The 12,505-nt window shown below is 42.0% G+C and overlaps 1 pseudogene across 1 annotated transcript; it reads right to left on the bottom strand.

Moving 5' to 3' along the window:
- Positions 1 to 355: 355 nt before the first annotated feature.
- LOC149232413 (cytochrome P450 76T24-like) lies at positions 356 to 12,288 on the bottom strand (annotated as a pseudogene). Its single transcript, XR_016247536.1, has 3 exons — positions 11,946 to 12,288; positions 1,109 to 1,629; positions 356 to 977 (listed from the first exon to the last, which is right to left on the bottom strand). The product of XR_016247536.1 is annotated as a cytochrome P450 76T24-like (transcript).
- Positions 12,289 to 12,505: the final 217 nt, after the last annotated feature.

Genomic DNA, 12,505 nt, shown 5'->3' on the forward strand with positions numbered 1-12,505 from the left:
ACCACATTAAAGTAAGTTTTAATTTGAATGTAAAATGACATTTTTATTAATAAAATATTGTTTATATAAACATTTTTTAAAATATCTTTCTACTAGTTTACTTTTTCATAAACCCATTTGCAACACAACAACGTTAATATTTTTTTATAAACCTATTTGCAACACAACAACATTAAAGTAAACTTTAATTTAAATGTAAAAATGATTTGCTTATTAATAAAATATTGTCCATTTAAACCCTTCTCAAAATATCCTTTGTACTTGTTTATATTTTGATAAACCCATTTGCAACTCTTGTCAATTCTTTTAGTAAAACCCATTTGCAACTCTTTTCAATTCTTTTTGTTAAAAACTATTCATTACTACATACAATTAAAGTCATCGAAACGATAGAAGCTATGCTGAGGAAAGAGCGGCTGCCAATTCCGTTCTAGTTTAATCTAACAAATACATTTCCGCAAGTAGGCGCGGCGTTGGAATCGCTTCCAGTGGCACCGCCTTAGCCAGTGTGAGTCCAAACCTGTCGTTCATGTCCACTTTGTCGCTCGTCATGCCTCGGGGAAGTGCCCACTCAAATAGATGGAGGAGTGACGCCAACAGCAGATGGACCATCGGACTGGCCAACGGAAGCCCCACGCACATTCTCTGTCCTGCCCCGAACGGAATCAGCTCGAAGTTTTGTCCCCTGTACTCCATACTACTCATCTCCGTATCAAGAAATCTCTCCGGCATAAATTTCAAGGGCTCCTGTGAGGGATGAGAAAAGGAACCAGCGGGTGCAATCGAAACACTTCCTTGATCACTGCACGGAGATAAGGGAGACGCTCTGCGTCACTTTCTTCCACCATTCGTTCACGCCCCACTACCTCATCCAGTTCGGCTTGGACTCGTTTCATCTTTTCGGGATGGCGGATGAGTTCTGTCATGGCCCATTCTATTGTCGTTGCGGTGGTGTCACTCCCGGCCCCAAATATGTCCTGCACCAAAATGAAAGTAAACATCAGAAAGAAAGAGGACATGAAATACATACCCGAAATACATTTTCCATAAAAAGGAGTTGTGCTAGAACCAGCTAAACAAGAACCAATAAACAAAAAAAAAGGCTTACAACTAAGTAGCCTCTGATATGGTCGACAGTAAATTCGTGGCTTCTCATGTCCAGAAGAACGTCCAACAGATCCTTTTCACTATAACTTCTGTCCCTACTTTCCTCTAATCTCGTAACCAGGCGATCCTCAATGAATTTGTCGATTACGCCATACACCTTTCTGAAATAGAAGTTCGTATCACGGTAGACGCCCTGGGGGTCTAAGAGCTTAAGGCAGGGGAAAAAGTCTGCGACATTGGGAGTTGCATAAAGCACCATCACTTTAGAAAGGGCATATTTCAACTCTTGAGTACCCAACTGAGGATCCAACGCATCTTTTCCAAACACCATTTTTCCTAACAGATTAAAAGACGACTGGAACGTGGTGTGTCCAATATCCACACACTTTCCCTTCACGGCGTCTTCAAAAATCTGATGAATAATTCGATTTACTTGATCTCTTCTGAGATGTAGCAGAGCTTCCAGCCTCTTCACGGAAAAGAGTTCGTTAATGGATACACGTCTGAGCATGCGCCAGTGTGTGATGACCCCGTGAAACATGTAAATATGGAATGTTACTGTGGTAAGAAACTAATGTGAGTTGTTAATTATTGTTTACTAAATGACATTATCTTATTTATGAAATTGAAAATATTGGAATATATATCTTTGAAATGCTGGCAGCCTCTTGGTGGAGGATTTTTAAAGAAAAAGAAATCAGTTATGAAACTGAAAAAACTACCCTTTCACACAGGAAAAGTCCTGGGAAGGAAAACCCCTGGGCTGTTGGGACAGACAGGGGGGGGGGGGCAAAATTCCAAGAAAGGGAAAGAAAGGAAAAAGGGGTAAGTCTGGTAAGGACCAGATAACCCAAGCACGGAGGTGCATGAGTCTTGTTGAGGGCTGCAGGCCTGCAAGACAGATCGGGGGGAGAATCCAACATGCTGATGGATCTCAAGGTTGGGTGGATAAGAGCAAGTATGAAATGCAGGTGAACTTCTGGAGCGTTAACTCCTGTAACTGGTAGACTAGGTACGAGTTATTTACAAGATTTAGACTACAGTAAAAAGTATACTGAGTATATAGATAGAAAATACAGTTGAATCTGAATCTCTTTTAATAGCTATATGTAAAGAGAAATATAACAGTGGGATATCTGTAAAATGTAAACATTATGTACAGTTCAAATGAATATCTGGAACTAGCTGTATAAGATAGTAAATGAGAGAAATCATCTGCTGAATACGATTCATGTTATCTATATAAACTGTACGAAACCCAAATGCGGTCCTGAAAGACCATAGCAGTATGCAGAATATTTATGTAAACAGTGCAGATAAATAGTATTGCACGGCGTGGTACCCAGCTACGGCATGGTGTCCAGCCAGAACAGTAGAAAGATTCATTGAAATACCAGAACAGTAGAAAGAATCATTGAAATACCAGAATGGTAGAAAGATTCATTGAAATACCAGAATAGTAGAGAGGCACATTTGAAATATCAGTGCTGTGCATAATAAATAACGAAGCAGTAAGGAAAACTTAACAGACCCCTATTCCGAGGGTTCAACATTCCATTACATTTTGAAACATGTATGAAAGCAAATACTGTGTTATCATAATACGCTACGCCAGGACTCATCCGGCTCAGCGCATAAGTAACCAATACAAATAATCATTGAAAAGTCGAACATTATATCACCTGAGAACAGAACCCAGCCGTGGGTAAACGGCCGCGTACCCCGCTGTGGTACAGCTACGTAATAAGAAACAAATACATACGACTGTTACAATAAAACCCTTTAACAGAATAACTCGACTCTGTTAACCAATGGAAATAGCAATAAATCTTATCGTAAGGCGAGCTCAAGACATGTTCCCTGAAGCAAGATTATTAGTGTATAAGACAAGACGGCCATGGGTGCAAAACTTGACCGAATGAAGAAATATAAACATCGTATTGAGAAGAGGAAAAGAAGTATATTAACGTTAAGCTATATAGAAACCCTTGATTGGTATAGCGGAATGCAATGTTTATTAAACGTCCAGAGAATCGAATAATACCATATAGTTCTTCACAACTACAGACAATAATCTAAGAGTTCATATTTAACATTTTAACAGCATGAGAAACAAAAAGGGGTGAATATTCAGACTTCAATTTCAGGCATGGAGGCCGCGAACCCTTAATGTAAATGTACATACAACCATGGGGCATATCTGCCAGAAACCGTATTTAACATAAGTCTAAATAAATCAAACAAGACACAGGTTCCGGCATGGAATGGCCGACCGCAAATCATAATCCCAGGGTTTGGTCCGAATGCAGAAACCCTAAGACAAACAAAATAGAGAACGCCATGAGGAACTCCTCTGGCCAAGAAATCGACACCAAACAATTCTCATAGGTATAAACCCTTACCCATCAGGTTAAATCGCAGGCTCCGCATCTAATCAAGATATGAGTACATACCTGAGAGCGCCTTGGGCTGCATAATCGTTCCTTGAGCGGTAGGAGGGTCGTGGATGCAACCGCCTGAACACTGGCAAATGCATCTGGAGTTAGCTCATGAGTAAAAAAATCCAAAACTAATAAACTCTGAGAAAACAAACACACTGTATATATATCTGAACAGCCGAAGAGTAGACGAGTAAACGGCGGGCATCAGTCATTATTATACCTGAGGTAGCAATTTAGAACCTGGCAAATGGTGCAGGGGAGGAACCGCCGAGCTGAGTAGTATTCGGCCTCACCAGACACACGCAAATGAACCAAATCAAGTGACTCGGTGGTATATGAATCACCCTCTAAACCCTTGGGTGAGTTTGAGCCCTTAGATGTGAGTATTGAATCCCCATCGTTCATTCAAGCGGGAGTCTGGGCGCGAAAGTCCACAGCGTGACAAACGAGGAGTCACATGGCTTCAACACGGTGCTAGGCCACCTGGCAAGGGTGGGTGAAGTCAATTAAAATTCCGTTCACCACCTGGCGCCGGATTTGGACAGAGCAGCAATCCGGTGAAAGAACTAACTTGACTTAGACATTAATTCGTGAAGGTCGCCAAGCATAATCATATAGTATTAAGTCAAGAGTGAGACTTTGTGTTGATAAGGTTTGTATATATATGTACAGCAGCGCGTTTAATACTTGAGAACGATGCTTTACATATGTGTATTCTATGTTCGAATAGATGGGTGGGGTAAAATTTAATAAGCCTTGTAACTATTTTTTTTTATTTTTACATATTTAGCGTTGGGATCATGACAATGTGGTATCAGAGCAGAGGTTTCAGTATTGTGGCCTCTGGAGCAGTAAGATCCAGCTGCATGGAAGATTATCTTATATGTATATATGAGGAAGAATTAATTCAGCTAACTGATTTTCTTGTTTTATTAATTAGGAGGTAAATACAGAAACGATAATCAGCTAACAGTCAACAATAAAAGTAGAGGAAATGCAGGGAGCTGACAGCATTCTTCGGGAAAATCCAGAGCTGTGGGTACAGCTTGGTGAAGAGACGTGCAGTACCAATCTGGCGATACTAGAAACTGTTCAAGAACTGAAAAGTGAGATGGCACGTCTGCGAGAAGACAATGCGCGATTGACAGTGGAGCAGGAAAGAATACTGAAGAGTTTTTCGGACAGACAAAATCCACCATTAGCCAATCCCAGTGCAGAACAGCAAAGGGCAACTGAAGAACGAAATTACCCAACTACACCTGAAATTTCAGAGGAAAAGGAGGACCATTCTGATAACGTACTAGAACAACAGACCTCAAAGCGACAGAAAATGGAATTACAGGGGGAATTTCGAAAGATTAAACCTCCACATTTCGATGGGGAACAGGAAGAAGCGGCAGAGGCATGGTTAATTAACATGAACAAGTATTTCCAGCTGTATGAGTATGATCAGAATCTGAAGGCACGGCTGGCCATCTTCCAGCTACAAGGCAAAGCAACCCTGTGGTGGGAAGAAACCAAGGTTGTAAAAGGAGTGAGTGAGCAAAACATAACATGGGAAAAGTTTCAGAAATACTTCAAGGAGAGATATCTAACCGAGCGTTTCTATGATGAGAAGGCACGGGAATTCCATGATTTACGACTAGGACAGCAGTCTATGGACGAGTTCATTAACCGCTTCACTTCCCTGCTTCGCTATGTGCCATATATTACGGAGGAGAAGGCCAAGGTGCAGAGATTTGTGAGCAGCCTACCTGCCTATATAAGGGAACGAATTGAGTTTGACAATCCCATAACAATGGATGAGGCGATTCGTAAGGCAAGAATCTGTTACCAATAGAACAAACAAAAAGGAGACATTTCAAATAAAAGATGGAATGAAAGAAAGGGTAACAGAATTGCTGGTAATAATAAGGGGAGTCGTGGTAATGGCAGCAAGGGTGCTGGCAAGGGACAGATTAGCAGCAATGTAACAAAGAGTACTTTTCGGACTAAGCCAAGTGAGAGCAGGATCAGTGAACCATCTGCCAGGTCGGATATTGAAGGGATGACCAGACCTCCAGTCCAATGTTGGGGTTGTGGAGGACCGCACTATGTTAAGAACTGCCCGCAGCGTAAAGGAGTGGACCAGATATCTCAGATCCACGAAGCATCGACTGTTGGGGAAGTGGCACGCAGCATACCAAGGATTAACGCATCCTTGGATGATCATCAAGCGGAATACCAGCCGACCATGGTGGAGTTTGAAGGTAAAATTTCAAATCTTTCTATAGCTGTTCTTATTGACCCAGGAGCTACTTTAAGTTATGTTAGCCCAAAAATAGTAGAACAGTGTAAGTTACCATCTGAAAGGTTCAGGAATCCATGGCTGGTACAGCTAGCTACGGGAGCTAAGAGACGAGTCTTAGCCAAAATTAGTAATTGCTCTTTAAGCATAGCTGGACACCCAATAACAGCAGATCTGAATGTACTTCCATTGGGTTCCTACGACATCCTGATTGGTATGGATTGGCTGGAAAAACATTGGTCATTGGTAAACTGCAAGACCAAAACCATCTATTATAAGGATGACTTGGGAAAGCAACAGGAGTTGCAGGGGATTAAACACCCTGTACAGATCCGACCTATTACTGCATCCCAGCTAGCTAAATGTCTCAGAAAGAAATGTCAAATTTACGCTATTCAAGTTGGTTATGCAAACCAGAAAGACAAAACAGCTGCACTGGACAATATTCCGGTAGTACAGGAATTTTCGGATGTTTTTCCTGAGGAGGTACCAGGACTGCCCCCTAAAAGGGATATAGATTTTACTATAGAGCTAACACCAGGAGCAGCACCGGTGTCACGGGCACCATACCGAATGAGCGTACCAGAATTAACAGAATTAAAAATGCAACTGCAAGAGCTGTTGGATAAGAATTATATCCGCCCCAGCGTATCACCGTGGGGAGCTCCAGTATTATTTGTTAAAAAGAAAGATGGAACTCTCCGTATGTGCATAGACTATCATCAGCTGAATAAGCTCACGATCAAAAATAAATACCCCTTGCCTCGGATAGATGAACTCTTTGATCAAGTGAAGGGGGAAAAAGTATTTTCCAAGATCGATTTGCGATCTGGTTATCATCATATCAGGATTAAAGAAGAGGACATTGCCAAAACCGCCTTCAGAACAGGCTACGGGCACTACGAATTTGTGGTGTTGCCTTTTGGTTTGACCAATGCACCTGCCACCTTTATGTGTTTGATGAACAGCGTGTTTGACAGGTTTTTGGACAAATTCGTGCTAATATTTATCGATGATATTCTGATATATTCTCGTTCCCAAGAGGAACACGAAGAGCACCTTAGGGTGGTGTTGCAAACTCTTCGAGAACACCAGCTCTACGCTAAGTTTAGTAAGTGTGACTTTTTCAAGGAGGAAATCCAATATTTAGGCCATGTGATTACCAAAGAAGGAATTGCAGTGGATCCTGAGAAGATAAAGACTATTATGGAATGGCCCATACCCAAGGATGTAGCTGATATCAGATCCTTTATGGGACTAGCCGGCTATTACAGAAGATTTGTGGAAGGTTTCTCGAGGATAGCATACCCTATCACTTCCTTACAGAAAAAGGGGAAGATATTTAAGTGGACACCGGAATGTCAGCAGAGCTTTGATCGGTTGAAGCATTTACTCACCACCGCACCCATCTTGAGTATAGCTGATCCTAATAAGGATTACGTGGTGTGTACCGATGCAAGTAAGGAGGGTGTGGGAGGAGTATTAATGCAGGAAGGGAAAGTAATTGTGTATGAATCGAGAAAACTAAAAGATCGTGAGCAGAAATACTCTGCTTACGATCTAGAGTTAACAGCTGTTATTCGTGCATTGAAAATGTGGCGACATTACCTCCTGGGGAGGAAATTTCTGTTGTTAACAGATCACCACAGCTTGACAAATTACTTCAGCCAGCCTACCCTGAATGCAAGACAAGGTCATTGGGCAGATTTCCTAAGCGGATTCGATTTCGAGATTAAGCATTTAAAAGGCAAAGAGAACCGGGTCGCTGATGCATTAAGTCGAAAGGTGCAGTGTTTATGTGAACTTTCAGTCAGCAAGTGGCGGAACTCGTTGTTTGAGCAAATAAAAACAGCAGCAAGTCAAGATGCTGAATACCAACAATTAAAACAGCAGGTACAGCAATTAGTTAATGGAAGATTACAGCAAGGATATACACTAGATGGTGCTGGAATGCTGTATTTTAATAAAAAATTGTATGTACCTGACTCGAATGACCTTAAGAATCTAATTTTGGACGAGTTCCATACCAGCCACTACACTGGCCACCCAGGATACCAAAAGATGATCACTGCACTTAGGAAGGAATATTATTGGCCAGGAATGAAGAAGCAAGTGGTTGAGTATTTGGCGCGGTGTTTGGAGTGCTAGCAGATTAAGGCAGAACATCTGCATCCGGTCGGGCTATTACAACCTTTGCCTATTCCGGAGTGGAAATGGGAAACCATTTCCATGGATTTTATAACCGGTTTGCCACGAACAAAGAAAAGCAATGATTCCATCATGGTGGTGGTTGATAAGTTGAGTAAAGCGGCACACTTCATACCTGTGCAGTCCACTTATAAGGCGGTGCAAATTGCTCACCTTTTTATGCAGAATGTGTTCAGACTGCATGGACTGCCGAAAGTAATCATATCAGACCGGGATGTAAAGTTCACATCCACCTTTTGGAGGACGTTGTTCGCTGAGTTGGGAACACAGCTGAACTTTAGCACGGCCTATCACCCGCAGACCGATGGTCAAACCGAGCGAGTAAATCAGGTGTTGGAAGATATGTTGAGGGCGTATGTGATGCTGAAACCAAACCAATGGGAAGAGTATTTACACCTGGTTGAATTCGCATATAATAATGGATATCATACATCGACACAGCTAAGCCCCTTTGAGGTCCTGTACGGGCGAAAATGCCGCACACCCTCAAGCTGGGGTGGACCTGAGGATAAGCTGAGTTTGGGTCCGGAAATGCTTAAAGAAATGGAAGACATGGTGAAAAGGGTGCGTGCCAATTTGAAGGCTGCGCAGGACAGACAGAAAAGTTTTGCGGACAGGAAAAGAAGATTCAAAGAATATCAGGTTGGTGACCATGTGTTTGTGAGGATCCAAGCCAGAAGAAGCACACTGCAATGGAGCGGATGTGCCAAGCTGGCTCCTCGGTACTTTGGACCTTTTCAGATCTTGGCTAGAGTGGGGCCGGTGGCTTACCAACTCGCCTTGCCAAGTCATATTAAGATTCACAATGTTTTCCACGTTTCTGTTCTAAAGAAATATGTATACGACCCTAAACATGTGATCAGATGGCAAGATGTTCGGGTAAGAATTAATCCGGTTGTTTTGATTATGCAGATATACTCAACAGAAACTGACTGTAGGTATTGATTGTCTGCAGGTCGAACCGGAAGGCGAGGTTCTGGTCGAACCACAGAGCATTCTCGACCGGAGAGAAGTGCGGCTGCGGAAACGAGTTATTACCCAAGTTAAAGTGTTGTGGCAGCACTACGGGCCTGAGGAGGCTACTTGGGAGGATGAGGAACTTATTAGAAAAGTTTACCCAGACTTATTTAAGGGGAATAGACATCGGGACGATGTCGAATCCCAGGGGGGGGAGATGTGATGACCCCGTGAAACATGTAAATATGGAATGTTACTGTGGTAAGAAACTAATGTGAGTTGTTAATTATTGTTTACTAAATGACATTATCTTATTTATGAAATTGAAAATATTGGAATATATATCTTTGAAATGCTGGCAGCCTCTTGGTGGAGGATTTTAAAGAAAAAGAAATCAGTTATGAAACTGAAAAAACTACCCTTTCACACAGGAAAAGTCCTGGGAAGGAAAACCCCTGGGCTGTTGGGACAGACAGGGGGGGGGGAAATTCCAAGAAAGGGAAAGAAAGGAAAAAGGGTTAAGTCTGGTAAGGACCAGATAACCCAAGCACGGAGGTGCATGAGTCTTGTTGAGGGCTGCAGGCCTGCAAGACAGCTCGGGGGGAGAATCCAACATGCTGATGGATCTCAAGGTTGGGTGGATAAGAGCAAGTATGAAATGCAGGTGAACTTCTGGAGCGCTAACTCCTGTAACTGGTAGACCAGGTACGAGTTATTTACAAGATTTAGACTACAGTAAACAGTATACTGAGTATATAGATGGAAAATACAGTTGAATCTGAATCTCTTTTAATAGCTATATGTAAAGAGAAATATAACAGTGGGATATCTGTAAAATATAAACATTATGTACAGTTCAAATGAATATCTGGAACTAGCTGTATAAGACAGTAAATGAGAAAAATCATCTGCTGAATACGATTCATGTTATCTATATAAACTGTACGAAACCCAAATGTGGTCCTGAAAGACCATAGCAGTATGCAGAATATTTATGTAAACAGTGCAGATAAATAGTATTGCACGGCGTGGTACCCAGCTACGGCATGGTGTCCAGCCAGAACAGTAGAAAGATTCATTGAAATACCAGAACAGTAGAAAGAATCATTGAAATACCAGAACGGTAGAAAGATTCATTGAAATACCAGAACAGTAGAGAGGCACATTTGAAATATCAGTGCTGTGCATAATAAATAACGAAGCAGTAACGAAAACTTAACAGACCCTGTTCCGAGGGTTCAACATTCCATTACATTTTGAAACATGTATGAAAGCAAATACTGTGTTATCATAATACGCTACGCCAGGACTCATCCGGCTCAGCGCATAAGTAACCAATACAAATAATCATTGAAAAGTCAAACATTATATCACCTGAGAACAGAACCCAGCTGTGGGTAAACGGCCGCGTACCCCGCTGTGGTACAGCTACGTAATAAGAAACAAATACATACGACTGTTACAATAAAACCCTCTAACAGAATAACTGGACTCTGTTAACCAATGGAAATAGCAATAAATCTTATCGTAAGGCGAGCTCAAGACATGTTCCCTGAAGCAAGATTATTAGCTTATAAGACAAGACGACCATGGGTGCAAAACTTGACCGAATGAAGAAATATAAACATCGTATTCAGAAGAGGAAAAGAAGTATATTAACGTTAAGCTATATAGAAACCCTTGATGGGTATAGCGGAAGCAATGTTTATTAAATGTCCAGAGAATCGAATAATACCATATAGTTCTTCACAAATACAGACAATAATCTGAGAGTTCATATTTAACATTTTTAACAGCATGAGAAACAAAAAGGGGCGAATATTCAGACTTCAATTTCAGGCATGGAGGCCGTGAACCCTTAAAGTAAATGTACATACAACCATGGGGCATATATGCCAGAAACCGTATTTAACATAAGTCTAAATAAATCAAACAAGACACAGGTTCCGGCATGGAATGGCCGACCGCGAATCATAACCCAGGGTTTGGTCCGAATGCAGAAACCCTGAGACAAATAAAATAGAGAACGCCATGAGGAACTCCTCTGGCCAAGAAATCGACACCAAACAAATCTCATATGTATAAACCCTTACCCATCAGGTTAAATCTCAGGCTCCGCATCTAATCAAGATATGAGTACATACCTGAGAGCGCCTTGGGCAGCATAATCGTTCCTTGAGCGGTAGGAGGGCCGTAGATGCAACCGCCTGTACACTGGCAAATGCATCCGGAGTTAGCTCATGAGTAAAACAATCCAAAACTAATAAACTCTGAGAAAACAAACGCATTGTATATATATCTGAACAGCCGAAGAGTAGACGAGTAAACGGCGGGCATCAGTCATTATTATACCTGAGATAGCAATGCAGAACCTGGCAAATGGTGCAGGGGAGGAACCGCCGAGCTGAGTAGTATTCGGCCTCACCAGACACACGCAAATGAACCAAATCAAGTGACTCGGTGGTATATGAATCACCCTCTAAACCCTTGGGCGAGTTTGAGCCCTTAGATGTGAGTATTGAATCCCCATCGTTCATTCAAGCGGGAGTCTGGGCGCGAAAGTCCACAGCGTGACAACCGAGGAGTCACATGGCTTCAGCACGGTGCTAGGCCACCTGGCAAGGGTGGGTGAAGTCAATTAAAATTCCGTTCACCACCTGGCGCTGGAGTTGGACAGAGCAGCAATCCGATGAATGAACTAACTTGACCTAGACATTAATTCGTGAAGGTCGCCAAGCATAATCATATAGTATTAAGTCAAGAGTGAGACTTTGTGTTGATAAGGTTTGTATATATATGTACAGCAGCGCGTTTAATACTTGAGAACGATGCTTTACATATGTGTATTCTATGTTCGAATAGATGGGTGGGGTAAAATTTAATAAGCCTTGTAACTATTTTTTTTTATTTTTACATATTTAGCGTTGGGATCGTGACACAGTGGGATCCATATTGGCTAAAGACTATGGAGGTCTGGTAGTGGGAAAGAGCCTTGCCTGTGTCAAGATCCGGCCAGACAATATGTGGTCATGGGTCTTGAGAACCTCCTTTGCCATGGCGGAAGAGGAGACCACCACTGTGGTTTTCATTCCGAGAGAGAGGCTCATGATCGGCCCATATTTGTTGGCAAGGTGGAAAAAGGATTCGTGGGGCTTGTTATCCACCTGCAGCAGATTTCCCACAATCGGCCATCCCGCAGGACCTGGAGGAAGCCTGTAGTACGCCTTCCTCCTCCATACATCGAAAAGCAAGAATGTGATAACAGTGCTTCCTAGAAGCAAAGAATACCAAAACAACCCTCCAAAATCCATAGGGTTCAATTGACCGACCAGTCACAAGAGCCGCCTAGTTGGGAAGAAGAGGATTAATATAACGAAAGGAAATCCATAATATATATATCTCAACCACGTTGCGTCGCTATAAATGATATGTCTTTATATGGAATATCATTTGTCCATATCTTTGTATATCGTTTATGGAATTTCATTTGTCCATATCTTTATAT

Source organism: Pinus tabuliformis, chromosome J (assembly GCF_031772625.1).
Source record: "Pinus tabuliformis cultivar Carrire ecotype Pingquan chromosome J, CPIR1, whole genome shotgun sequence".
Lineage (NCBI taxonomy): Eukaryota > Viridiplantae > Streptophyta > Pinopsida > Pinales > Pinaceae > Pinus > Pinus tabuliformis.